The sequence below is a fragment of the Marmota marmota genome, unplaced genomic scaffold (assembly GCF_001458135.2).
Source record: "Marmota marmota marmota unplaced genomic scaffold, marMar, whole genome shotgun sequence".
In the NCBI taxonomy this organism is placed as follows: domain Eukaryota; kingdom Metazoa; phylum Chordata; class Mammalia; order Rodentia; family Sciuridae; genus Marmota; species Marmota marmota.
In genome coordinates, this window is record NW_025999990.1 from 22,653,835 (window position 1) to 22,664,758 (window position 10,924).

A 10,924-nucleotide genomic window follows, 5' to 3' on the forward strand; every position below is an offset into this window, starting at 1 on the left:
AGCCTCAAAGGAACACAGACACACTTCTGTCATCTCCTAATCATAAAACCAGAATGGAAATGGGAAATCTATTCCTCTTCTCCATGCACAAGATCATGGATACGTAAACATTGATCAGCACATGATGGACAAAGGGGAACAAGTTGATCTTATGATGTTGAAGAGAGAAAAGGCCTTATTTTTGAGAAGACTTTGCTCCAAATGAAAGTGAGGAAAGAAAAGAGAAAGATGACGGTTGTATAGCATTAGTGCAATGTGAATTTTGTTTTTCCAGCAGTCCAAATGTAAAAACACATCCTGTGTTACCAAACTCTGTGGTTCAGCCGTGTTTCATATTGGAGTAAAGATGTTACATTGATAGAAATATATCTATGCCAGTGGTTTAGGCACTACCAAGAGAGAATTCCAATATAGTTAGTCTCAGCTTTAAACATTCTCATACATAAATACTTAGTTTCATAAGAAAATAAAATATGAATAATTACTCTGTCTTATCTACCTTGATAACTTGGTATGTGCATCAGATGGTAAACTACATATAATACTAACCTGGAATATCTAGCTACTATATAGATAGATGTAAGGTATAATAAGGAGTTCAGATATTAAAACTATGAGCTCTAAATTATCTTTATCATTTCAATTCATTCGGTAGTCATGTAGACTCTCTAAATTATCTTCGTGATCTCAATTATTTCTCCTTTTTCTATTCTTCTCAATTCAAGTAATTCATCAAGGAGTTAGGCCTATAATCCAAAACAAAGGGGAACCTCTGTGTTAGTCAAAACCATGTCTGAAGAATTGAGTCAAGTTCTTATTATAGTGTCATTTAAAATATTGCTACCAATAGCAACCAGAATAGAACAGATGAGAAAAGATTATCTTTGATTATTTAAAATTGTTTATTTGGGAGAAAAATGTATAGGGAAAAGTTAATGTTTAAAAAGAATTGAGACCAGAATGGCTTCAGAGGATGCTTTTTTCCAGTCCTTGCTTTCTCTTAGTTTTTCTTTTTGCAGTTTTTGAATCTTTCTTCTTTATTTACCTTCTTTAAGCTCTCTACACTGAGGACTTTAATTGAAAATCTTTCTATGATACTGACTTAAATTCATGATCAATCAAAATTTTGGTCCTTGGAGAATACTACTCTTGGAGTAAAATGAGAAAAAATCACCTACACAGAGATGTGGCAGGTCCATGTGCACACAACGGAGCTTGGGTGATCAGGGAAGTCTCTTGCTAAAGCAGTGGTGAGACTTAATGATAAAGATAGCTCCTATGGACAGCACGTGAGTTATTTTAGTGAAATTCAAAGTAGCAGCTGAAGTAGTGTGTTAGTTTTGTGCCACTATGATCAAAATTGCCTACAAGAACAACATAAAGGAGGAAAAGTTTATTTTAGCTCATGGTTTCAGAGGTCTTAATCATGGTCTGCTCACTGCATTACTCTGGGCCTGAGGCAAGGCAGAACATCTTGACAGCAGAGTGTGGTGGAGGAAAGCTGTAAGCTCATGGTAACAGGGAAGCAGATGGAAGGAAAGGGGGTCCCAAGGAAAAGGTCAGTCCTTTCGGGGCATGACCCTAACTAGATCCTAACTCCCAGTATTTCAAATGTCAATGGATTAATTGGTGGGTTAATTAACTGGTGAGGACAGAGTTCTTATAACCCAACCATTGTCTGAAAGACCTGCTTCTCAACTCTGCTGCATTGGAGACCATATTTTCAAAATGAGACATTGGGGGACAATGCAGATCCAAACCATTAAAAGTAGTAATAGGAGAGAGGACAAAACAATGAAAAGAAGATCCAAGCCTCCTGTTCACAGTCTGTATTCTTTATTCCACTTCTGCTTTAATTCTAGCTTAAATATCTGAAGATTAATATGTTCTTTGGCCCTTCAAATTCCATTGAGGATGTAACCCTACCCATGGAAATAGATTTGGGATGTTTTCTAGACTGCCAGATTCTTTCCTTTGTCATAAGACTGATTATTTGTCTATGTGCTACACAGACAAAATGAAATAGACTAGAGTCTCTCTAATAAAAGGAAAAATAATAAAGAAGACACACAGACAAGATGCAGAGGCAGGAAAAAAACGGCTCCTTGTCCAAGTGGCCACATTTACTTATACCAATAGATTCCATTAGATTATTAGCACCATAACTACCTTATTGTTTAGAGTATCAGTAAGGTTGCTTATTCTGCAGTTACATTCACAGTTATAATATGCAATGTCAGGAGCTTTGTGCAGTTCTTAAGAAAATCCATTGTATAAAGTTACTGTGGACAGATTTAGTTTCAGTGAAACATTGTGGTTTTCTAACAAGAGAGTTTTTATATTTCCAGAAGTTGTGTGCCTGAGATGAAGTTTGAAGTTGAAAGGACACTAACATAGAGCTTCCTCTTGAAGGACATCGCTACAGGAGCCAGGCATCCCATATCTTTACACAGAATTTTCCAAGTAGCCAGGCATTCTGTGTCTTTGTACAGAAACTTCCTAGCCACCAAGCATGCCACAATCACAAAGTTTATCAGAGACCCCATTCCCAAACACAGAACCCCTATAAATCCCCTTTCTTATTCTTTAAGTTCTTTTGGATGAATAATATTTGTTTTCTTCTTAATGTGAGCAGAGACAAAAAATAGGTAGGCATTGACAATAGCAAACACAACATAACAATCCTAGTATTAGTAAACATCCACCTATGAATAATTGTTTGACCCAAGTAAAGTTGGGTAACCATGAAGTAAGCCAATCCAATAGGTCTAAACCTCCATCATTTGCTGGGCCTTTTTTTTTAAAATTTGTTTTTATGTGGTGCTGAGGATGGAACACAGTGCCTCAAGGGTTCGATGCAAGTCAAATGCTCTACCAACTGAGCTACAAACCCAGCCCCTTGCTGGATCTTTTAAATAATATCCTTAAGGTAATCTAACTCCTTTGAAATAGAATTACCGTTATCACTTAATGCAACACAAATTATTAAGCTCCTGACATCCTTTATGATGTAATAATAACAAATCAATTATGACGCAATTGTCAAGAATAGCTTGACGATGTTGTTTTTGTTCTTCATTAAGCATATTGATTGCCGTGGGGGTATGATTAATATTTTTCACCATAGAATAGGCCAATTGCATAGTTGTTTGGTAAGCCCCAACAACTAGTTCAGGGATACCCACTAAGAAAAATGTGAAAGCTTCAAATTCTGCCTTAGAGACAAGGTTTACTAAATCATCACAGGTTTCATCAAGGGAAATAGACCTTTCATGGATATGTTGTGCAGGATGGTGGCCGATTAAATCCTGCGGAATTGATAGGAACACAATCAGTCTCCTAAGACAACAATGAATACCATGAGACCTATTAGCAGGTATATAATTAAAGGTATATGCTCCACAAGAAAAGAACCATCGTGGTAGTAAGGGAACATGATCATTTTCATACACAATGGGCTCCACCTTAGTACAATTAATCAAAGATCTTCCTAAAGAAACACTTCTACTTACACAACCTTGAATTTCAGCACAAGTATCAGTTGAATCTATAGCAACAGTGGGAGTAAGTAACATCATAGTATTAGACAGTTTAACCTACTGAGGATTCCCCCGAGTATAAGAATCCTTATAGGATATCGGGTTTTGGATGCCTTCTTTAGAGACATAGTCATATTTGTAACTTTGCATGCAGAATGGCACACAGGAAGAAGCCAGGAGCCCAATATACTTCCCATATCAATATTCTGGTGGATACAAATCTCAGATGAGTTAATAATTTCAGCCAAGTGAACTCAGATATTATAATGGGTTCTAGAAGTTAGGGAGTCGGATTTTATTGGATTTCCCATGGCTAGGCTACAACAGCAGAACAACATTATTATAAGGATCAAAACATTTGAAGAGTTCTATGTAAGTTTAGCAAACAAAGCAGTAACCAAATTTTCTGGAGTGTATTCTAATCCCATTTGAGCCAACTGCTGTTGAGCTATGGCTGTTAATAATTTATATCTCCCCAAGTCACAGGAAGTCTAGTATCTGGGAGCCCTCTTGTAGTGTTCCTTCTCTTTTGAGGAGAGTGAGCGTGTTTTGGTTCAGTGGAATCCTCCTCATTCAGGGACAAATGAAACTTGGGAATCAGGTTGTGAAGTCCATGAAGCAAACTCATAATTGATAGGTCTCATGCATCAAGCTGGAGTCCAAACAAGACGTATTTGTGTAAGCATAGTAGTTTATCCTTTTTCCCAATGTGAACAAAGGCATAGGGTCTTGTCATCCTGGGTCTGGTGGAACCCAAATTTAGAACCACCTGTGAAGTTTTGCCTTCTAGGATTACAAAATCTTAGGCCTTCATAAAAAGAAGTATTTAAGAAATCATACTTGGTCAGGATACGTGTGTGTGCATGCACATGCATGTATTACTCCCATGCTAATTCCTGTACAATTTTTTTTGTATATTTGAATTTTGTGTAGTCTCAAAACTTCATTCATTGTTTTGTGTTATTCTTTGCCTTAATTTTTGGTTCTGCTGACCTCCAACTTTGAGTTCATTCTTAGATTTATGACACAGACTGTCCACCAGCCATTGGCATTCACTATGAATGAGTGAGAAAGCCATGACCCAGAAGACCAAGTCCTTAACACTCAACTTTGCCTACAGTGTCTATAGGCAAATTTAAGAGGGATATGTGCAGGGCTGCGGTGATGGCTCAGTGGTAGAGCACTCGCCTGGCACATACAAGGCGCTGGGTTTGATCATCAGCTCCACATAAAAATAAATAAATAAAATAAAGGTTGTGTCCAACTACAACTAAAAAAATTATAAATAAATAAATAGATAAATAAAGAGGGATATGTGGAAGGGAATTAGGGAATAAATTCATGGCTAATTACCATGCTTTGGTCCTAGACATCACGAAGTGTGCTAGACTGTGTCTGAGGTCTCAGTAGTAAGGACAAAATATAGCCCAGTCCCCTCTTCTGAACTTTAATGATTGAATGTTCTAACATAGCAGCAGCAAACACAAACCAGAGGATAGCTCACCAAGGTATGGAAGTGACTCTTCTCAAAATAGCAGTAGCTGGGCTAAAGATGCGTTACCCACCTTAGCTTCTTCAGGGTTCTTCCTGGTCTGTTTAGATACTGTAAGTATCAGGACCTCTCACTATGGGGAGACCTCCTTGGCCAGTTTTGTGTTTCATATATTTTTGAGAAACATATTTTCTCAAAATGACCAAAGGGTAGAAGACATAGAGGACACAACATCTAACATGTAAGAGTCTTTCGTGTTCATGAATTTATAAGTTTCAGGGCCTGGCTGATGCCTACCCAGAACAGTGTCACAACCGGTGTTTCTTTTTCCTATAGTTAAGTCCCAAAGGGCAGCCAGGGAAAGAGCGAATGCTACTGTTGCTCTCAGTTAAAATTAGATTCCCACAACTTCAGTCATGTTAAGATGCTGTCTACTCAAGACTATGTACCGTATTAGTCATGTTTTGTTTTAGTTTTCTAGCCACATATTGTGAGCATGTTTGAGTATGAATGGAAAGCCAGGGAAATTTCAGATGGGGAGAGAGTGTCAAAAAATAATCAATATCAAAATCCATGTTTTAGCAATCTGTAAAAACAATTTCTCTTGGAAAAAGAAACAAATAACTAAACCCCACAACGTGCAACTGTGTGATTCATATATTCCATAGAGTGAAAACGTTAAATTCTGAAAGCCTTTAGGCTGTGATTTTCTTGTCTTTCCCTGTAACTTAAAATAGACGGAGGGAAAAGACAGCGGAGAGAAGGAGGGGGTGTTAAATGAATCAAGAGGGGGACTGTCAAAGCTGCTATAAAGTCTGCAGGAAGGCAATAGCAGTAAGGGAAAGTAAAAGGGCTACAGTCATAAAGATGATGGCATTTGTGAAGCAGTGGGAAGAAATGTCAGGAGGGGTGCTCTCTAAATCTGAATAATATAGGACTTAGACATTTCAAAGTCCAGATTATTTTATTGATTCAACCAATGAAGCTTGTACTAAACTTTGTATGTGCTGATAATTGGGTGCTTCAATAGAAAGGCCTTAAAGGCTTAGGTAACCCCTTATTCTGTTACACTCTATCACCATCAAAAATTATCATCATCATCATTGTTAATATTACTTTAGTTTGAGTTAGGTGTGTTTCATAAGATTAGTTTCAAGGTTGTCAAATTTAAAAATCCTCTAAGATAGTGATTTTTCTAAACTTACTGTGCTTTTGGATCTATTTATTTATTTATTTTAATATGAATTCCCAGGGGCTACCCCAAATCTTCTGCTTTTAGAATTTGGAATATTGGAGGTGGTATATCTGAAAAACTGTGAGGTGAAGATCACAGACCTTAGGAAACATAATTCTGAGACAGTGTGGAGAAAATTAATTTATTAGTCAATAATTTTCAATGCTTTAAAAATAAATGTATTAAACACCACTTCTAGTTAAACATTTTAAAAATTGAGCATACACCAAAGAATAATTATTTGTTTTTCACTGTGTGCCTAATGTGAGGTAGTTAAACTGTTCACGAGGTTAGTTTTAGTTAACATAAGCTTCCAGGTAACCTATCTTTTTTTCTGAATAAAAAATAAATGGATTTTGAAAGGCTAAAAATAGGAATCGTAAGTTAAAAATGAGAAGAGAAGAAGAAAAGCATTGCTAGATTGGAAATCAGAACAAATATTCTCAGTGTAACCTCTAAATGGGAAACTAGCTCAGACCCCTCTTTTTTGGAATAAGTCACCTTGATTTAGAAAGAAACCTCTAAGTTTTTTTTTTCAAATTCTAACTTTCCATGTCTCTGCGAATGACTGTATTTTAGAGACAATACACAGTGAATAATAAATTAATTTGATATCTGAATATTCTTTAAATACCTTTTAAGGAAGCCTCGGATTTTATTGATAATTAACATCACCTTGCTTCTGTTTTAAAGGTGCCAGCTCTTTTCTTCTTTTTCTTGTGGTGCCAGGATTAAACCCAGGGCCTCCCACAAGCTAGGCTAGTGCCCTACCACTATCCTTCTAAAGTCCAGTTCTGCATCTAAGCTCTGACGTAAAGGCCCATGAGGGAAACTAGCATGTTTCTAACTGAAAGTCCTTAAAGATTTTGCCTTAGAGTTTTGGGATTTTCATGTATTTTTTTCATCCTTTATTCATGATCTATATTATATACTGCTATGTCATATATTTTAATTTATGTATTAATTCATTCATATGATGATTCAATAGTGTTGAATGAGTGCCTAAAATGTGCCAGATCTGTGCTAGGTGCCAAGGATACCAGGAGGAGTTCAGTGTGTTCTGTACCTCCTCAGTCTTAAGGGCTTGTGGGTAAAGAGATGTCAATTACATACTTTCACAGTCAATATTAAATTTCAATATGACAGCCATTCTGAAGGAGGAGAAGTCAAGCTGAGGACTGAGAGTCAAAATTATCTACAAAGGAGCAGTCATAGACCAGGTGAAGAGAGGAGAAAATTTGAGGCAAAGGAACATATGTGAATACAAGTCCGGTGGCTGTGGGAACAATGGAAAGTGTAAAGGACAGAACAAAGGCCAAGGAGACCGAAGACAAGGAAGCCAGAGGGTGTATCAGGCAGAAGGGTGCCATTCAGAGCTCCCAAGGTCATCTGTGGTAGTCATCTGAGCTGATGATCAAATATTTGGGCATGTGAGAGGATGATACTTTGCTGTTTTGAAGGAGGTGTTGAGGACCTTAGACTCCCTTTATTTTAGGCATTCGATAGGTATGCAGTGTGCAGTGGTCTGACACTGTTGTTTTAATTGGTTATTCCATAGTGATCAATGATGCCAAGGATTCTTCGTGTTTTTTCTTTCTTTTTTTTTTTTTTTGCTTTTGTTCTCATTCCTATATCTTATATATTCCTTGGTAAATTGTCTGCTCAAATATAGTGCCTAAACTTTTTATGTGTATTTGTTTTAAAATCAGGTTATTTGATGTCTTATTGTTAAATTTTGGATATTCTTTATACACTCTGGGTATTAATTCTTTATAAAATAATTGTCTTGCAAATATTCTGTCCTAATCTGGGGTATATGTCTTCTCATTTTCTAGACAGTCTCTTCTGACAATCCAAAGTTATCAGTTTCTGAATTTTCCCCCTTTGTTCAGTTCATTGAAAAGAAACGTTGTTCCAGACTCATACATTTGAAAAAACTAGGTGATTATCATATTTGGAAAATATGCTATTTTAAGTTCTTACATAAATCCAACATAATCGTATTACCACTGTGTGGATTTGTGGGTTTATCAATAGATTAATCTAGTTTCATAGCAATAATGAATATTAATCAAATGTAATGTAATGATTTATTTACAAAATATCAGTCTCTTCACATAACATATTAAAGGATATTTATTCATAATTTTAGTTTGGTTCAACTTACATATATGAAGCCATGAGTTTTTGTGTAAGTCTAGTCATTGATTTCTTGAAGTGATCTTAAATATACATCAAAGTAATTAAATTTAATAAAGTCTAATTTGTCAAATTATTCAACATCCTGTTTATAGTAGATCTGAAAATATAAAATATCAAGGCATGTATTTATTAAGAAATATTTAATATCTTTACATTGAAATTTTATGGAGATATTTTGAAAAGATAATAAGGCAGTCTTGGATAAACAAAATAACTAGCTAGGAACGTACTAAATAGGTATGATGGTGATGTTAAGCTTCATTATATATTAAAACATACTATAAATAAATGTCTCTATTTAAGATACTATGGTATCAGAATAAGTAAATTAAATTCATGAGTAGGACATATAAAACACACCAAAAAATAAGCCCATGTATGCATAGAAATTTGGCATATGATAAGGGTAATATTTCAGATCACTAGGGAAAACTAGAATTTTTAATAAACTCTTAAAACACTAAATACCTATAATTTTTGTAATAATTTTTTATCCATACCCAAATAAATTCCAAACAGATTTCAGATAAAAAATATAAAATGCAAGACCATACAAGTGCAATATAAAAGGTGAATTCTTTTATAATTTTCAAGTGTAGAAAGTGCTTTCGCACCAAGACTCAAAACTCAGAAGCAATAAAAGGAAACTTGTAATACAAAAAGTAATAAAGTATTTGGAAAAAACCCACCATGAACAAAGTCAAAATGAATGACAAATGAGAATATGATTTCAAATAATATTAAAGAAAACCTTCCTAAAATATAAAATGTTCTAAAAATGGAGATGACAAAACTCAAACCTTGGTAAGAAAGAATTAGGCTGAAGATTTACACATGGAATTCACAGACTCAAACAAAAAGAAGAGTGGCTCATAAATATATAAAATATATTCCCTTTATTTCATTTAATAAGAGAAATACAAAGGTCTACCTGGAAATACCACTTTATACCTATTAAATTAGTGAAACCATTATTACCCCCCCCTCTTGCCCATCCTCCACTCTGCAATAAATATACTACCCTGGAAAGCTGTCATGAAAACAAGCACTCAGACACATTGCTACAGGAAATGAGAAATGGTATAAATATCATGGAAAGGAATTTTGCAATATAAAATAAAATTACACATGTGCCTTTCCTTTTAATCAGAAATCCCATTTTTAGGAATCCATACTGAAGATATACCTCTATGTACATGAAAGAACATAGGCATAAATGTATTCTCTATCTAGCAGCAAGAAATGTTTAAATGAACTTTTAGATTCTATTGCAATTCAGTTTTAATAAAATTTCCATTTGATATTTTGAGAAATTCAATACCTTCATTCCATATTTTATGAGACAAAACTAAAGCTTAGAAACAAGTAGACATTTGACAAGTGTAAATGCTAAAATGGGGTTACATGTTCCCTCAGATCATAAAATATATTACAAGGCTACAACATTAAAAATAGTAATAATGATATAAAATATATGGACATTTTAGTGGTTCAGAAAAACAGTTCACAGACCTATACATACAGATCAATTTATTCTGTTAAAATTGTACAATGTGTAATATATACAGAAAGGTATACATATCATAACTATATACCACTGAATGATCAAACCACCGATTTAAATCTCTTTGGGTCACGCAATTCAAGAATATGTCTGAGATCTGATAGGGCTTCTGCTTGAAGGATAACTGTTTATATTTATTGTGTGTTTATTGGTGAAGTTTTCTCTTAGATATATTTTATTTTGAAAATGTCTTTGTCCTCCTTTATGTTTAAGAATATTGTCCTTGAACACAGAATTATAATTTGGCAGTCATTTTCTTCCTGCACTTTAACAATGTAACTCAGTGATCATTCTGCCTCCATTGTTTCCAGTTTGAAGTTAGTTTATTATTGCTCCTTTCGAGGTACTATGCTATTTTCAAAACCCTCCTTTTTCTCTTCTATTTAATAATTTTTCTAAGGTGAGTTAAATTTGGATTCTTTCCTACTATTCCTCCTCCTTCTCCCTCTTGCTTCTTTGCCATTCATGGTATCAAATCTATGTCCTTTTTATCCTTGGGGTTTGTAACACCTCTTGAATTTCTGGCACATTAACAGTGAATTTTGAGAATATTCTCAGATAAAGCTTACACCCCATCCCCATTCTTTTCTTCTTTCACTTTTGATGCTCAAACAACCCACTTATTATATCCTTTCACATCAATTTTGTTTCTTATGATCTTTTCTGAATTTTCTTTTTTTTATTTTATTTTTTTTATTGGTTGTTCAAAACATTATAAAGCTATTGACATATCATATTTCATACAATAGATTCAAGTTGGTTATGAACTCCCAATTTTACCCCAAATACAGATTGCAGAATCACATCGGTTACACATCCACATTTTTACATAATGCCCTATTAGTAACTGTTGTATTCTGCTACCTTTCCTATCCTCTACCATCCCCCCTCCC